The sequence below is a fragment of the Phyllostomus hastatus genome, unplaced genomic scaffold (assembly GCF_019186645.2).
Source record: "Phyllostomus hastatus isolate PE091 unplaced genomic scaffold, TTU_PhHast_1.1 phas_scaffold_585, whole genome shotgun sequence".
NCBI classification, from domain to species: domain Eukaryota; kingdom Metazoa; phylum Chordata; class Mammalia; order Chiroptera; family Phyllostomidae; genus Phyllostomus; species Phyllostomus hastatus.
In genome coordinates, this window is record NW_025334037.1 from 5,690,180 (window position 1) to 5,706,851 (window position 16,672).

General features: G+C 35.8%; 1 protein-coding gene and 1 non-coding gene across 2 annotated transcripts in view; one reads left to right on the forward strand and one right to left on the reverse strand.

Annotated features, from left to right (window-relative positions):
• PDE3B (phosphodiesterase 3B) overlaps positions 1 to 16,672 on the forward strand; it is a 159,854-nt gene that overhangs the window by 61,936 nt on the left and 81,246 nt on the right. The window lies entirely within an intron of this gene.
• LOC123810267 lies at positions 15,081 to 15,184 on the reverse strand. The gene has a single exon (XR_006784229.1). It is a non-coding gene; the product is annotated as a small nucleolar RNA U13 (small nucleolar RNA).

Sequence of the window (16,672 nt, forward strand, 5' to 3'; positions counted from 1 at the left end):
TGGAGTACTCAGATGCTTTGTAACACAAGCATAATACGTGATTAAAATGTTTAAATAAATTTTTAAATAGTGGTATATAAATTAAAATTCTTAGTTGCAAATAATAGAAATCAACTCTAGCTGTGTTCAGAATTGGAAAAAAATGTTGACAGAATATTGAGAAGCTCACAAAATCACTGGGAAGGCTGGAAAGTGAGTCTCAAAAAAGGCAGAAATAAGAGAAATTAGGCAGTAGGCAAAACCACAGCTAAAATAACAGCCCATCGTGAGTCTGTTGAGTACATGCATAGCTGCCACCAACACTGAATACTCATGTCTTACTGTAGCCCATGGACGCCGCCTCTGTCACTTCTGCCACTGTTACCTCAGAACCTTGATGGTGCTGCCATTAGTTTCACCTGTCCCCAGAATGGATTCTCTGATTGTTTTACTCTGTTCCCCATTATCCCCTTATTTAAGGCCTGGGTGAGTGTTTTTGAGTAATCTAAGACAATATGCTAATGCTGTAACTGCAAGAATGGTTGGGTAGTGAATTTCTCAAATGTAGGAAAGGAATTCAGATGTTGGGTGGCCAAAAATGGATAGGCACTATATTCTCTATTACTACATCTAATTTCTTTTCATTCTTTTATGAATTATTTTAACCTATGATTGCATAAGAGAAAAAGGCATATATGTGCTCTGATATTTTTTATTTCCTTTCTTCAGTTGAGTTTGGGCTGCTGTTGCTCTTTCCTAGTTCTTTAAGATGATGACAGTTGCAGGGCAGGTTAGGAAGTGAAGGGATCGAGGAAAAAAGACTGATGGACATGGACAACAATGTGGTGATTGCTGGAGGGAGAGGGTATAAGGGAACTAAATGGTAATGGAAAAAATACAATAAAGATTAAATTTTAAAAAGATGTAATGTTAGGTTATTTACTTGAGATATTTCTTGTTTCTTGAGATAAGCCTGTAATGATATAAATTTCCCTCATATTACTGCTTTCACTGCATCCCAGAAGTTTTGATATGTCATATTGTCATGCTTATTTGTCTATCTTTTGATCTCACCTTTTATTTATACTTCGACCCAGTCATTTTTTAGTAGTAGGTTGTTTAATCTCCACGTTTGTGAGTTTTTTTTACTTCGTTTTTGCAGTTGATTTCTAATTTCAAAGCATATGGTCAGAAAATATGCTTGGTATGATTTCAGTCTTCTTTAATTTGTTGAGGCTAGTTTTTTGACCTAGCATATGGTCTGTCCTTGAGGATGTTCGATGTACACTGGAGAAGAATGTATAATCTGATATTCTAGTACAAAAGGCTCTGTAAAATATCAATTATGTTCATTTGGTCTAATGTCTCATTTAAGGCTATTTCTTTATTGATATTCTGTTTGGATGATCTTTCTTGAGCTGTCAAAGGAGTATTTAGTCCCTTACTATGATTGTGTTTCTGTCAGTTTCTCCCTTTAGTTATTAGTTGCTTTATATATTTTGATGCTCCCTGATTGGGTACATATATTGAGAAATGTTATGTCTTCTTGACGTAATGTCCCCTTTTATCATTATGAAATGTCCATCTTTGTCTCTTGTTAACTTTGTTATCTTGAAATCAATTTTGTCAGATCATAAGCATGGCTACACTTGCTGTTCTGTGGATGTTACTTGTTTGGAGAATCATTTTCCACCTTTCACTTTGAGTCTGTCTTTACCTTTGTAGCTTACATGTGTCTCCTGAAGGAAGCATATGGTTGGGTTTTGTTTTTGATGCAGTCTACTACTATGTGCCCTTTTATTGGTAAATTCAATCCATTTATATTTAAGGTAATTATTATTTTTTTAAGATTTTATTTATTTCTAGAGAGGGAAGGGAGAGAGAGAGAGAGGGAGGGAGAGAGAGGAAGAGAGAGAGAGAAACATCAATATGTGGTTGCTGGGGGCCATGGCCTGCAACCCATGCATGTATCCTGACTGGGAATTGAACCTGCAACACTTTGGTTTGCAGCCTGCTCTCAATCCACTGAGCCAAGCCAGGGCTTATTTAAGGTAATTATTGATGTATGAGGGTTTCCTATAGCCATTTTATCTTTTGTGTTCTGGTACCTTTGTGCCTCCAATGGTTCTTTTCCTTTGTGTTTCTTGTTTTTTCTTTTAAAAGATGTTATTTATTTATTTTTAAGGAGAGGGGAAGGGAGGGAGAAAGAACAGGAGAGAGACATCATGTGCGGTTGCCTTGCGTGTGTTGCCCACTGGGGACCTGGCACTCAACCCAGGCCTGTGCCCTGACTAGCAATCCAACCAGTGAGCCTTTGGTTCGCAGGTGGATGCTCCATCCACTGAGCCACAACAGCCAGGGCTGGTTTTGAACTTTTTGTAGCAGAATAAAAAAATAACTTTATAAATATGGAAATGGTTTATAAAATCAATTTTAAAATTTCCTCATGTTCATTATTGTTTTTCTTTGCTGCAATGTTCAATCAGGTGTTAAAATATTTAATAAGCCCTGGCTAGCGTAGCTCAGCGGATTGAGCGTGGGCTGTGAACCAAAGTGTCGCAGCTTCAATTCCCAGTCAGAGTACATGCCTGGGTTGCAGGCCATGAGCCCCAGCAACTGCACATTGATGTTTCTCTCTGTATCTCCCTTCCTTCCTTCTCTAAAAATAAATAAATAAAATCTTAAAAAAAATGTACATAAAGCCTTAAATCATTACTTTTCTGGGAAAACTGAAGCAGGCACTGGAGATTTTTAAAATTCCATTCGATGTTAGATGGGTAAATGATGTTTTGCTTTGGAAGTTAGAAAACAAATATTATAAAAAGTTTATTCAACACAATAAAATCTTATTGGCTTATTTGTTTTTGAACAAGATAGATTGTTGAAAGCTTGTGTTTTAGTAACTTCCTATTTAGGTTGTGGTAAATAACATATAACTGTTGTTGTTTTTTTTACAACAGTTTTTATAAACAAAGACATAGACAAAGTAATATGGGCTGTGATGGGACTTGACTTAGGCAAAGATTTCAAAAAGCATTTTATGGCATAGAGGGATGGTTCATTTTTCATGAATTATTTGTTTCTTTCTGAGTTGCATGGGTATCTGTGAAAATTTTATTTTATTTTTTCCTTGATAATTTGATCATCTAATTTTATGGCTAGTTTCTTTGACACTTTAATTCTAATATTAACTATTCCTTAATTTTTTAAAAACAAACACAATTCAAGAGAACTCATTATTAACATCAATAATAAAAAATAATGCTTACATGTATATTATCTCATTTGATCTGAAAAGCCTGAGTATAAAGTACAATTATTATTAATATCTTTTTATAGAGGACATTACTTTAAGAACTCTGCAGTTAGTCCTTTGGAAAAATGGACAGTGTTTGGAATGTGAGAAGCCAGACCCCAACTTACATACTTTATACATACGGGTTTTTGTATATGACAGTATTCTTGATACATTTTCTATTTTTAGGTCTCCTCACTCTCAATCACTATTTTATTTAATAACATTATCTTTTGTGTCTGCTTAGACTCAAACTCGCTAGGCATCATTGACAATACACTTCTGTCCTTCCTTACTCCCTCCCAAGCCAGGACATTGCAGTCTAGAAAAGACAATGTCTGTAATATTTCTACTATTATCTGTTACTACTTTGAGCTCAGGGCTGAGATTTAAAATTTTCTGAATGAGAAGAACCACCCTTAACCATTACTATTAAATACTGAATGACTTTGGAAATTAGCTTATAATATTTCTTAATTCAACCCAAAATTACAAGGAATAATAATGCTTAAATGCAGAATTTATACTGTGGCTAAAGTCATTTTGATGGCAATGAATGTTATTTGAATCACAAATAATGTCAAGCTGCTTTACTTCACATGTTGTCAAAAGTTAAAACAGGAAGTGGTACCTCCTCCCTGGCTGGTGTGGCTCAGTGGATAGAACACTGGCCTGTGAACCAAAGAGGTTGCTGGTTTAATTCCCAGTCAGGGCCCATGTCTGGATTGCAAGCCAGGTCCCTAGTTGGAGGCATGTGAGAAGCAACTGATCACTGTATTTCTTACACATTGATGTTTCTCTCCTGTTCTTTCTCCCTCCCTTTCCCTCTCTCTAAAAGTAAATAAATAAAATCTTTTTAAAAAAGTCAGATCTCTTTTCTTACACAAATTTGTGGTAGGTATATAACCTAGATCAAGGAATAGTTTTAGTAGTGTTTTTTCAGAACTCAGTGCAAGTAAAGGATTTTCCACATTTCACATTCATTTAACTGCACTGTCAGTGTACTTCCAAGTAACCTTCAGTTGGAATGGGTTATCTGCAATATAATAATATGCTAATATGCAAATACCAAGAAAAGAATCTAATATAATTCTATAAATTCCTTTCAAATGATGGATATGCTCCGTTAAAATCAATGCTTGTGGACTGGTATCAATATTTGGTAATCTCATTACAAATGAGTATTAAAATGAATATTGAGTTTGATGATAGAGAACACCAACTTTGAATCCCAATTAAATGAAATGCCTCTCCTCCCAAAATAATTCAATTTTTCTCACTGGCAGATTTTATAAAAATTTATACTCACCATTATTATAGTTATACCCACTATTTATTTTGTTAACAGAACTGTGGAAATATATTTGTCTTTTGTTACAGAAATGCTGATATATAGAAGCCTTGATTTTGCTTCTTGGTCTACAAGATCTGAAATATTTACTGCCTGGCCCTTTACATAAAGTCTGCCAAGCCTGAGCTAAACAATTGTTCATTTGTTTTTGTAGATCCTATGCTTATCAAACACAAAGAAATACATTTTTTAAAAGATTTTATTTATTTATTTTTAGAGAGGGAAGGGAGGGAGAGAGAGAGAGAGAGAGAGAGGGAGGGAGGGGGAGAGAGAGAGAGAGAGAGAGAGAAAGAGAAAGAAAGAAACATCAATGTGCAGTTCCTGGGGGCCATGGCCTGCAATCTAGGTATGTGGCCTGACTGGGAATCGAACCTGCGACACTGGTTCGCAGCCCGCGCTCAATGCACTGAGCTACGCCAGCCAGGGCGAAATAAAAATTTTTTGATGGAGTTTCAATTATTAGCAGAGAAAAAATACTTCTACACGATTCCTTGAATAGACTTTAGGGTAACCATTTAATCCAACTTACTCTAATTCCTTATTTTACAATGAAGAATTCAGTTTAGTGGAAACTAGTCATTGGTAGAAATGAAAATAGAACTTTATTTGTATGCAAGTGTTTAGGCTGAATGCTAAGGATGATAAAGAAGAAATGTAAGAAACTGTCCATATCATCAAGGGAAATTATAATATAGTTGAGTAGTGTGTCAGTTAGGGTTCTAGCAAAAAATAAATGGCACACTAAAATGGAGTAACTGAAAATCAGTTGATAAAGGACTGCTTATAAAGTATGAAGAGAGTTAAGGTAAATAACCCTTATTACCACTTGAGGCCCAAAGAGACAAAGGGTATATGAAGAGGCTGTAGGAGAGGAAAGCTATATAGCTTTTCAGTAGAGGAATCCAACTGCTGTCAACCTGTGCTGTTTGGGAAGGAGTTGATACCCCCACCTATAAATACCTCATTCTGTTCTGCCCTCTCATCTCCTGCTGATGCCTCCTATCATCACCGCCCCCCCCAACCAAAAGCCAGCAATACATGGTAACATATTCAAAGTGTGAGCAATCTAGAAAATATATTTTGACAATAGCATAAAATGTATTTTAGACAATAGCATATCAACACATAAGATACCATTTTATGAGCATTTTTGCAGTGCTTGACATTGTTTTGAATACATTATTATTTTATATTTATGATAAACTTGATGATGGTGCATTCTCTCCTACACTGACATCTGGAACAAAGGTAGTTCAGCCATGGTATTGTAAATTGGTAGACCACTTACTTCTTCCACTGCATCAAGTTGTTCTACTCTCTAATAGGAGCAGATGCTGTTGTAAGTGGCTAAGAATGCAAATTCAGCAGGAGGCCACGTACTTAGAGCTAGGAAGGCAAATAGTGTATTGCAATTATTTGTCATTAGAAAATTCATTATTTTTATATTTTTGTAAACTATTTTTTCTGTAGGATGAAAGAGACTTATATGGTAGATTCTCAGCATAATAATTCATTGTGAAGATTTCCAATATTCACAATATTGTCATTAAAATTAACAAACTTTGTAGTTAGACCACAGTTTGAATTCTGGGTCTGCCACTCACTTGCCATGTAGACATGGGCAAGTTATTAATACTTAGTCTCTCTTAGCCATAGTTAACTATAAAAATAAAGACAACCACAGGTCTTAAGTGAGATAAAGGCATAGAGTATGCTGTCAATAAGTATTAGCTATTTTTGATAGTATTAGTAGACTCCATGAGTAAAATTTCAAATTTACAAAATAAGACAAGTACTAGTTATAGTTAATTCATTCTACAGGTGTTTATTGGCCAATTTTTATATGCTAGGCACTCACTTTGCTTCATGCTGGAATCATAAGGAACAAATCAGACCTTGTTCTCCTGGACGCTGAAGGTGCATAATTTGCATTTGATTTGTATTAATGATTTGTGAATTAGTAAATAGTCTCTGTACTGACTGACATGCATGTTGCCAAGCTAATTGCCTATTTATCTATCCTCATTCACCATCACCATGCCAAAACAGCTAGGTCAGTTTATTTTTTAATAGCTGTATAGTCAATATTTAGTACAACTTATCACTGTGCTAGACTCACTGATCTCAGCAAAACACTAGGTTGTGTGCATTTGTCCCATAATAAATTAGCAGCCATTCATTTTGGGGGCAGGTGGGAGGAGACTGAAGTTAAAAATAGAAGTATTTTTTAAATTCTACCAACATATTGACCATTGACAGACTTTTATGTAACCATCTGGTTTCCTTTTCTATACCGTTTGGAACTATTAATGGTAACTGTTTTTGTGCAGCACTGTCAGAAAGTGTACTGTTTGGGGACATAACTTATTCCACACTGAACAGTAGGTTACTTTTTTTAGTTTAGACATATTGACTCTAAACAGACAACCAAATATTTCTCTGGAAAAATAGGTTTATTTTATAAGAACAAAGAATCACAGTTCAGGTCATGTGGCCTAATGCACAAGTTCCTAGAAACAAAGAGAACTCATAAGAGGAAGTTGGGAGAACTAAACATTCTTCCTTTTGGTCTCTGTGGTGGATGTAGGGCATGAGAGCTCCCCCTTCTGGCTTACTGAGTTCATTTTAAACGAGGTTTCTGTTTATTTTTACAGACAGACTCTCCACAGGTTACTTGAGGCTTGCTTAATCCAGGTCACATTATAACAGTTAATTTATTTTAAAAAATTCCTACATTTTTACTGTTTTATACCTGGACTATTTTTACTATTTTATACATGGAAACACCTACATTGTAAAGATTTTCTTAAAATGTAAATTCATCTCTATATTTAAATTTTATTGAAAAAAGTAATTTTTCTTATGCAAAGCAGAAAACTTTTAGTACTCTTACCCCCTCTCCATAAGTTTAGAATACTATGATGATCCCTGGGAATCTGAATTTTTTTAATTGAGGTTCTTTTTTTTTTTTTCCATTTTCAAATCAAGTCACTTTGGGACTAGTATCTTATGTTTGCTTAATTTTAAGCTTAGATGCCATGACAAAACTTATTTACTCAACTAATACCTAGCAGTGTCAAACACATATTGCTGGCAACTTGAATTTCTGTCTGTCCAATAAATATCCTGAATAAAAAATGGTAAATTTTTATTTTGAAAGAAAAAAGAATAACTTTGTAAATGTACATTGATTTTGTAAGGTTTTTCTTGGTTAATTAAAATGTACCTTGATGCTTTTGTAATTTTTTAAATATTAGTATCTCTTAAATTTAATATTCAGTTCTAAAATAAAAGCAGGTAAGAGACTAGTAAATGTATCTCTCTTCAGATTATGAGACTGACATGCTGCCTACTGTGCTAAGAGGATGGACACCTTTGTATCTCTCTTAAATACTTAAAATTTTATCCATGGAAAGTTGTTTAACTTCACACAAAGTGATAAAATATTCTTAATATGCCAGTGCTACTTTCTTATATAGTCCTTTTTTGTATGAAATGTCTTTTATTATTTGGAGATATAGTCATTGGTAGAATCAGAGTTCTTTGTTTATGGTCCAGAATCTTTACCGTATTAGCAATGTGCTTCTTCCTATTGAATAAACTAATTTCTGCTTTTTTAAAATGAAAGTAACAGCTACTACAAAGAAAGTTGCAGTTCCTACTTTCAAAACTTTATTATTTAAATAATACTTTCTCTGTGGTCTTTAAGTATTTCTTCTGCTGTTTTTGTTGTTGTTTTGGGAGAGGGTAAGGAGAGAGAGAAGGAAACAGACTTGAGAGAGAAGCAATCTTTTGTTGCCTTTGGCACACACCCTCAGACACACCAGCCAGGGCTGTCTTCTGTTTTAAGAGGTCAGATACATTGACTGAGATTAAGTAAAAGGAAATAGAAAATAAGAACCAAGGGAAATAAAATAGTGTTTAAATCAGATATATAAACTGATAGTCAGCATTATTTTTTTTGATAGATGTTCCCCCCTCAAACCGTCCCCTGCTGTTTTGAGGGGGGCTTGATTAGGGAGATACTCAGATGTGACTTTGGAAAGATGAGTTGGTAGAATTATAAAAGGTAATCAGAGAAAGATGTTTATATTTTCTTTGAAGAGACTTGTTTCACTTAAAACAATTCCTTTGTTTTATGTGAATGTCTGCCTACAGGTAGCTTTTTAATTGAGTGGTTAGGTACACAGGGAAGAAAGAGCAGGAAAATCATATAATTACTAGGGTCCTTGTTTTCTTAATCAAATGAGAAGATTGGAATTGTGGACTTTTAAATTCCCTTCAGCTCAAATATAGTCTATTTGTCACAGAATAAGATGATACAAATGGCTCTGAAGATTGATTTTGTTGTATAAGGTAGATATAATTATTAGGAAAATTTATTGGAAGCTGTTGTTGAAAGTGATTCAGGCTTGATATGACAAAAATGTGAAAATATAGTAAGATAAAGTCAGAAATATCTAAATTGAATTAGATTGATATAGGGAATAGAGAGAAATTTTAAAAATGAGTCATTTATTCATTTAACAGGTAACCTAAAATTCATTGTATATAAAGGTAATCCTGATTTCACAGCATGACTGAAGATTGAGTGTAATAATATCGGGTAAATAAGTTTGCCAGAATTAAGGGAGCCTCCCCCTTTTAAAAGTAGGTTTTACTTTATTTATAGTTGCAATTGAGTCAGCTATTTGAGGACACCAAAAGACAGAGACTTAGAGTAAAGGGATCACACTCACCATTTGTTGTCTTTGAAATTCATGACCCAGACACTATTTAGATATTATCTACAGGGCTTTCCAGCCTTGTTCATAGGTGGATTGGACAGAACCTATGGTTGAAGATGGGTAACTTCAACCATTCAGAATAGTCCTGGGTACATTGCTGACACTGGCAGTGCTAATAATGATCAAAGGTCAGGTGTAGATGGGGGATAGAATGCAGAGGATTAGCAAAGCTAAAGCCTGGACCTGAGCCCTTTTAGGTTTTCCTAGAAGAGTATTCTTAACTCCCTTCAAGTACTCCTCTTGGGGCAGAGATTAAAAATTAATGATGAAATACACTTAAAATCTCTGCTCATGGTGAAATATTCTCTATTGTATTATTTAGGAATACAAAGGTCATGTGCCTTTGTAAATACATTAGAGAGACATAGAGATAACAAAACATCAGAATTTGTAAACAAAGGGATTTCCAGCAGAGAATTTTCATGTTCTTTTCACCTTCAATATATATACCTAAAGCTATTACACCAGTAAATCTGGCCTTGGTTGTCTCATTATTCTTAAACCTAAAGTGTAACTTATCTGCTCCCCCCAATAAATGAAAAAGTGCAATCAGGGAAGAAATATATGATGTATTTGCTTTGTTAGGTAGAAGGTATGGCCCCAGGACCAGCTAGTTCCTTTGTTTTACTTGAATGTCAGTGTGATTTGTGGATCTTTTAGTTGTGTGAACTTATTTTAGCATTTGGAAACCTGGGCTCTGGCATCAGTCTACCTGAGTTATTATTGTACATATGGATGGGGGGGTCTCAGGTTTTGTTCATAAGGCTGTAATTTTTTGTTAATCTCAAATCTCCCCAGAAGGACCCTGTCTTGTGATCTTCTGGTTTTCTTTCCAGACCTGGAGTCAAGTTTGTATCATGTTCCTGTTAGTGAAACGAGGCGGCTTTTTTTCTCTTTTGGTCTTGTTCATAAACCATGCTTAGAATTCTATATTTATCAGGATATTCCTCATGCAACCCTGAATTATTCAGGTGTTTCAGTGAGGTGTTTTAGATATTAGCTATTATAAATTTTATCTCTTGCTTAAATTATACTGAAAATTATATTGTAATTTAAGAGGAAAGCATTTTATTTGAGGTAGGAGAAAACTAGAAAAATATTTTTAAAAGTTTACAATCCCAATTTCTTGTTATTTTTGGCACTTTCATGTGAGAATATATATCTCTTGGTGAGAATGTAGAGTCTTCCACAGATGGAAGTAAAATTTAGCTCATCCATAGACCAGAGAAACTAGTTGAGGCCTGGGCCAAGATATATATCCAGAAAAACAAAGGAGATCTAGAAGAGATGTAGTAGGTAAAACTTGAAAACATCTCAAGACAGTAAGAAATTAAGTACACTAGTAAAATGAAGGCAATTTAATATACATAGAAAATGGTTCTCTGTGCTTGAATTCCCTTAGCACACTAATTAGACCATTTAAAATGGTTCTTAAACTATTAAGGTTTTTTAAAAAAATGTAGGTGTTTTGTGAAATTTTGCAACATAAAATGATAAAAATCTTGTAAGAGCTAATGGATGAAAACTTTCTTCAATACTTTTTTTTCAATTATAGTTGACATACAGTATTATATTAGTTTCAGCTGTACACTCCAGTGATTAAACATTATAAAACTAATTGAAAATCCCTATAAATCTCCCACCCATCTGACATCATAAAGAGTTATTAGGTTATTATTGATTATATTCCCTATGCTGTACTTTACATCCCCATGACTTTTCTACAACTACCAATTTGAACTTTAAATCCCTTCACCTTTTTCATCCATTCCCCCAACTCTTCTCTGGCAACCATTAAAATGTTCTATGAGTCTGTTTCTGTTCTGATTGTTTTTTTGTTTTTTTTTTTACATTCAATTGTTGACTTGCTATTTTATTGTTCATATTTTTTAATCTTTTAAAAAATATTTTTAAAGAGACCCTTTAGCATTTTCATGTAATCCTGGTTTGGTGATAATGAACTCCCGTAGCTTTTTCTTTACTGGGAAGCTCTTTGTATGTCCTTTGATTCTAAATGATAGCTTTGCTGGGAGGAATAATTGTGATTGTAAGTCCTTGCTTTTCATCACCTTGAATTATTTCTTGCCATTCCCTTCTGGCCAGAAAAGTTTCTGTGGACAAATCACCTGACAGTCTTATGGGAGGCTCCCTTTTAGGTAATAACTTCTTGCTCTCTCTCTTCTTTTGGCATCCACATAATGTGAATGTCGGTTCACTTGAGTGTTCCCAGAGGATCCTTACACTATTTTCATATTTTTGGATTATTTTTTCCTGTTCTAATGGTTTTTTTTTTTTTTTATTGTTTTGTTTTTGCTTCCTCATATACCACATCTCTGATTTGATTCTTGGCATCATTACTCTACTGTTTATTCCCTGAAAATAATTCATTTTAGTTAATATATCCTTCATTTTTGACTATTCCTTTTTATGCTGTTGAGGTTCTCACCAATTTTCTTGAGCATCCTTAAACCACTGTTTTGAACTATGTATCTGGTAGGTTGCCTACCTCCATTTTGGTAGGTAGTTCTTTCTCTGGAGATTTTTCCTATTTTTTCATTTGGGACATGTTTCTTTGTGTCTGCATTTTGGCCTCTTCCCTGTGTTTGTTTTTATGTATTAGGTATAGCTGCTGTGTCTCCAGGACTTGGTAGAGTGGCCTTATGTAGTGGGGTGTAAGGCCTTGTGACACAGCCTCCCTAGTAACCTGAGCTAGACACTCCAGGTGCCTCTCTGTCTGGGCTATATGAACTGTCCTGTTGTAGTTGAGCCTTGACTGCTATTGGTATCACTGGGAAGGATTGAACCCCCAGGCCATTTGGCCAAGGACCAGCTGTGACGGAGGTGATGCTGTGAAGCAGGAATTGCTTCATTGAGGCTTTGGTGCTCACCAAGTCTGCTCCTTGAGTGTTTCACTTGTGGAGGTGGGAGGATTGTAATACAGCATGGTTTAAAGTTGTCCACCAGATGCACTGGCTCTGGGGACTTCTGGGAGGTGCAAAGTCAGCCACTGCTTGTGCCCAGCCTGGGGCCACTTAGCAAGAGGTAGACAGTAGGCAGAGTCCAGATGCTGCTAGTTGGAGAGATTTTGGAAATTCCAAAGCATGAGGCAAGACAGACCATTCATATGGAAAAACTACTGGAAATGGCATGGATGGGCCTACAAGTTGTGTGGGAACTACCAAGACAAGGCAGACAGTGTGAGCCAGTTTGATTGAGACTCAGATATGGTGTCTGCCTGCTGGGTGTGTATGTGGGGAGGGCTCTCCCCCCAGTTCTCATTTTGTTACCAGGTAATTCAGTTTTTCCCCATATATCCCTAGTTTCTCTCAAGCTGTTGTGTTAGCACCGGAGCTCAGAGGGAGTAAGTCTGTGTGCAGGCCCTTTGAAAGCAACTACCTGGGACTCCAGGAGCCTCTATGTCTCCCTTAGCCTCAATCCCTGCTGAGTTTTACAGCCTGAAGTTATGGGGACTTGTCTTCTTGGCACTGAAATGCCAGGCTGGGTTTTTTGGTGTGGGACTGGGACTCTTGGCTTCTCAAGGCACACCTCTACAGCCAAGATAGCCCTCTTCATTTTAAATCACCACACTTGTGTGGGACCAGCTCCTTCAACATTTGCACCTCTCCTACCAGTCTCAATGTGGCTTCTTTACATCCCTAGTCGTAGGACTTCCATTCAGCTAGATTTCAGGAGGTTCTGACTGATGGTTGTTCTATAGTTCAGTTGTGTTTTTGATGTGGTTGTGGGAGAATTGAAGTCCCACATTTATCCATGCTGCCATCTTGACTAGAAGTCCTCTAACACATAAACATTGTAAATGCTTATTAGTCCATTGATAGGATATAAAGATTTAAGTAATTGGTACTTGTACAGGTTAAAGCTGTACCTATTCCACAGAATGTGTGACTTTAGTATTTCATATTTCATATTCAGTGTTTCAAATGCAAAAAGAAAGCATTTTTACATTGTCCCTTTTAAATACATTGGAACCTCAGCTCTCGAACTTAATTTGTTCCAGAAGGCTGTTTGAGAGGCAATTTGTTTGAAAACCATATTTGCTTTGTTTGTTGGCTGAGAAACACGTGACTGATCATACAGGTATCAGTATAAAAGATTGTTGTGTGGAGAACTAAAGTTTTGTTAGACAACCAAGACATTTTTGTCTGTGAACAACTTGGTTGAGAACCAAATTTGTTCGAGTTGTGAGATGTTCAAGAACTGAGATTTGACTGTATCTTGTTTCTGGTTTTGAACTCTTGATAGTAAAAACCCAAACTTATATATATATTTCAAGTGCTACTTTATAAAATCTGAATTACCAGTACAACTTTAGAAAATCACACCTGATGAGTTTATTTCCTCTTAAATTTATTAAGAGACAGGAAGGAGAAATGAATTTTATTGGACTTTGCCTGGCATGTTCAAGGACCACCAAATAAACCAGCATTGCTATATTAGTGTCACCTTAAGAAACAATTATAGGAGAGGAGTTGGAAAATTAGTAAATACCATTCTTTTGAGAAATTTTGCTTTAAAAGGGAGCAAAGAAATGAAACTGTGGTTGGATCTCGAGAAGATGTACTTGTGAGATTTGGGATATTGCAGCATGATTATAATGTAGTGGAAGTGACTTAGTAGAGAGAGAAAATGATGATGTAGGAGAGAGGGAGAGAATTGCCAAAGAAATATCCTAAGGTAGGCTGCAGGGGATTGGATCTAGTGCATTTATAGAAATTTGGCCATTGACTAGGGCTCAGAAGGTTCATCTGTAGTATCAGAATGAAATGTAGGGAATATGGAATCATTTTTTAAAGTATAATTTGGTGATTTGATAAATGAAAACAACATACTTTTCATTTTTGGAAAGGTCTTATAAAATGCATACCTAATTATCCTTTTAGCATAAGTAGAAGGGAATAAAATGGGAGGGAGATAAACCTGCATTTAAATTCTAGCTCTGCAATAGACTAGCTGACATGTGATTAACTGTTACAACATCCTTGTGTTATTTAGGGGCCCAGAAGGAAACAGAATTCACCCCCAGCTTGTTTAAATAAAAAGATTTTGAGAAGAGGAGCAGGATTGAGGATGGATAAGATATGATTAGTCAACCATGGGAATCTGTTACTGCACCTGGGGCTGAAGGAACAGGGTGGAAATGGTGTTTTTTGAGTACACAATGCTGTTTCCAGACTCATAGCTAAAGCTGTAAAGGGAAGACCATCTGTTAAGAGCTGTTGCCATGGAGGGGCATAGCTATTGCCAGAGACAATGATGTAGAGGCAGGGAAGCAGCAGAGAACTTGATCTCTCTCTTCCTAAAGTCCAATTTCCTGCTGTTGGCTTCCATCCTAAGGAGAAACCAACAGTATGAGAGCTCAGGGATACAGATTATAGGGGTCAGCCTCCCTAGGGTTGAGTAAAGGTCAAATAATAGAACTGGGAGGCAAATACAGAATTAACTACTTAATCACTAAGCTTCGACTTCCCTGTATATAAAAAGGGGTTACTTGCAAAGTTGCTGTGATTTTACATGGCTGTCGAGCAACTGACACATTGCTAGTGCATTGTGACTATGATGGGGTAGCATAACCGTTAGGAATCTTTAAAGCTTTGGAAGTAGGCAGATCTGAATTTTATTTTATTTTTCAGAGTTCGTCACACCCATTTGTCAGACGGGTAATGAATATGCTGATGTCCAAAGTTTGTGGGGGGGCACACGTCACACAAGAGCGTGAACACCCAGTCATCATGCTTTGAATTTCATTTTTGTCTCTGCCTCTTGTTAGTCATGTGACGTAGGGCAGGTCACTTCAACTCTCTTACTTGCAGTTGTGCCATCTGTAAAATGCAGAAATAAGGCTTGTCACAGAGAGACCTAGGATTAAAGGAGACAATATGTAGTGTCTACCATAGTGCCGGTACTTAGCATGCATTCTAGTCACAACCATCATCATATTATTTGATTAATAAAAATAGTAAATGATTACAATAATCCTCCCTTATCCATGTGGGATGTGTTCCAAGACCCCCAGTGGTTGCAGTGGATAGTACCAACCCCTGTATTTACTATGTTTTGTCCTATACAGACATACCTATGATAACGTTTAATTTATAAATTAGGCATATTGAAGTTAACAATAACAGTAGAATAGAAAAGCTAAACAATATATTGTCATAAGTCCTGTAACTGCGGTATTACGTGAAATAAGGGTTACTGGAACCCAAGCACTGCAGTACTGGGACAGTTGACATGACAGACAAGATGGCTACTAAGTGACTGAATGGCGGGAAGCGTTTATGTGTGCATAAGCTGAACAAAGGGGTGATTATATGTCTTCGGTGGACCAGCATGAGATTTCATCATGTTGTTTTAAAAAGTGTGCAATTTAAAACTTAATGAATTATTTCTAGAATTTTCTATTTAATATTCTCAGACAGTGATCGACCTCAGATGATTGAAACCATGGATAAAGGGACTACTGTAGCTTCTGGAGTAATACTAGTCTCCCAATCTCCCCCAATCCCCACCCCACTCCACCACTTTTTTTTGTTTCTCAGTTTTTGGCTGGAGCCCTCCTTTGCCATACAGAGGTCAGAATTACTATTTTTTGCACTTTGGGGTATTAGGAAGTACCATTTTATTTTAACTTTGTGGCTTTTGATTTATGCTTTTGGTTTATATTAAAAAAAAATCAAAGTTAAATGGTTTTTTTCATTGGACCTGAGTTGGAAGGCAAAGGAATACAAAAAGTTCAACATACTGAAATTCAGTATTTCATTAGCAAAGATTTGTACACAAAGCTCAAATAAAATGTCATCAAGAAATATGAGAACAGCTCTGTAAGTCTGATTTGAAGACACATATATGTTTTTCTTTTTGACTGCATAGGGAACAATGAAATAAAACCTCATTGACGTAATTGAACCTGATAACATCGCCTGGTTGTGCTGCTGATGTTTCACTGTGGTCTTGGTGGTTTTGTAGAGCTCTGTAAAGCATGTTGGACTTATAAACATTCAAACAGAAACTTTGATCATGATTCAACTTTTAACCACAAAGAAAAGCTGAATTTATATATAAAGGCTCAGTCTTGAGTTCACTTTATGAAATCAACTAAAAAATATTTTAATAGTGTGTATACCTCATGTGTTTCTTAAAGGAAATGCTGTTTTTAAAATTAGTTTTGAACAGATAACCAGTCTGTGCAAATTATATAAAAATTATATTTGAGATTATAAGCAAATAATGGAAGCTCCT